Source organism: Astyanax mexicanus, chromosome 20 (assembly GCF_023375975.1).
Source record: "Astyanax mexicanus isolate ESR-SI-001 chromosome 20, AstMex3_surface, whole genome shotgun sequence".
In the NCBI taxonomy this organism is placed as follows: Eukaryota; Metazoa; Chordata; class Actinopteri; order Characiformes; family Acestrorhamphidae; genus Astyanax; species Astyanax mexicanus.
Window position 1 is genome coordinate 40,553,272 of NC_064427.1, and position 2,239 is coordinate 40,555,510.

A 2,239-nucleotide genomic window follows, 5' to 3' on the forward strand; every position below is an offset into this window, starting at 1 on the left:
CCCTAACCCTAACCCTAACCCTAACCCTAACCCTAACCCTAACCCTAACCCTAACCCTAACCCTAACCCTAACCCTAACCCTAACCCTAACCCTAACCCTAACCCTAACCCTAACCCTAACCCTAACCCTAACCCTAACCCTAACCCTAACCCTAACCCTAACCCTAACCCTAACCCTAACCCTAACCCTAACCCTAACCCTAACCCTAACCCTAACCCTAACCCTAACCCTAACCCTAACCCTAACCCTAACCCTAACCCTAACCCTAACCCTAACCCTAACCCTAACCCTAACCCTAACCCTAACCCTAACCCTAACCCTAACCCTAACCCTAACCCTAACCCTAACCCTAACCCTAACCCTAACCCTAACCCTAACCCTAACCCTAACCCTAACCCTAACCCTAACCCTAACCCTAACCCTAACCCTAACCCTAACCCTAACCCTAACCCTAACCCTAACCCTAACCCTAACCCTAACCCTAACCCTAACCCTAACCCTAACCCTAACCCTAACCCTAACCCTAACCCTAACCCTAACCCTAACCCTAACCCTAACCCTAACCCTAACCCTAACCCTAACCCTAACCCTAACCCTAACCCTAACCCTAACCCTAACCCTAACCCTAACCCTAACCCTAACCCTAACCCTAACCCTAACCCTAACCCTAACCCTAACCCTAACCCTAACCCTAACCCTAACCCTAACCCTAACCCTAACCCTAACCCTAACCCTAACCCTAACCCTAACCCTAACCCTAACCCTAACCCTAACCCTAACCCTAACCCTAACCCTAACCCTAACCCTAACCCTAACCCTAACCCTAACCCTAACCCTAACCCTAACCCTAACCCTAACCCTAACCCTAACCCTAACCCTAACCCTAACCCTAACCCTAACCCTAACCCTAACCCTAACCCTAACCCTAACCCTAACCCTAACCCTAACCCTAACCCTAACCCTAACCCTAACCCTAACCCTAACCCTAACCCTAACCCTAACCCTAACCCTAACCCTAACCCTAACCCTAACCCTAACCCTAACCCTAACCCTAACCCTAACCCTAACCCTAACCCTAACCCTAACCCTAACCCTAACCCTAACCCTAACCCTAACCCTAACCCTAACCCTAACCCTAACCCTAACCCTAACCCTAACCCTAACCCTAACCCTAACCCTAACCCTAACCCTAACCCTAACCCTAACCCTAACCCTAACCCTAACCCTAACCCTAACCCTAACCCTAACCCTAACCCTAACCCTAACCCTAACCCTAACCCTAACCCTAACCCTAACCCTAACCCTAACCCTAACCCTAACCCTAACCCTAACCCTAACCCTAACCCTAACCCTAACCCTAACCCTAACCCTAACCCTAACCCTAACCCTAACCCTAACCCTAACCCTAACCCTAACCCTAACCCTAACCCTAACCCTAACCCTAACCCTAACCCTAACCCTAACCCTAACCCTAACCCTAACCCTAACCCTAACCCTAACCCTAACCCTAACCCTAACCCTAACCCTAACCCTAACCCTAACCCTAACCCTAACCCTAACCCTAACCCTAACCCTAACCCTAACCCTAACCCTAACCCTAACCCTAACCCTAACCCTAACCCTAACCCTAACCCTAACCCTAACCCTAACCCTAACCCTAACCCTAACCCTAACCCTAACCCTAACCCTAACCCTAACCCTAACCCTAACCCTAACCCTAACCCTAACCCTAACCCTAACCCTAACCCTAACCCTAACCCTAACCCTAACCCTAACCCTAACCCTAACCCTAACCCTAACCCTAACCCTAACCCTAACCCTAACCCTAACCCTAACCCTAACCCTAACCCTAACCCTAACCCTAACCCTAACCCTAACCCTAACCCTAACCCTAACCCTAACCCTAACCCTAACCCTAACCCTAACCCTAACCCTAACCCTAACCCTAACCCTAACCCTAACCCTAACCCTAACCCTAACCCTAACCCTAACCCTAACCCTAACCCTAACCCTAACCCTAACCCTAACCCTAACCCTAACCCTAACCCTAACCCTAACCCTAACCCTAACCCTAACCCTAACCCTAACCCTAACCCTAACCCTAACCCTAACCCTAACCCTAACCCTAACCCTAACCCTAACCCTAACCCTAACCCTAACCCTAACCCTAACCCTAACCCTAACCCTAACCCTAACCCTAACCCTAACCCTAACCCTAACCCTAACCCTAACCCTAAC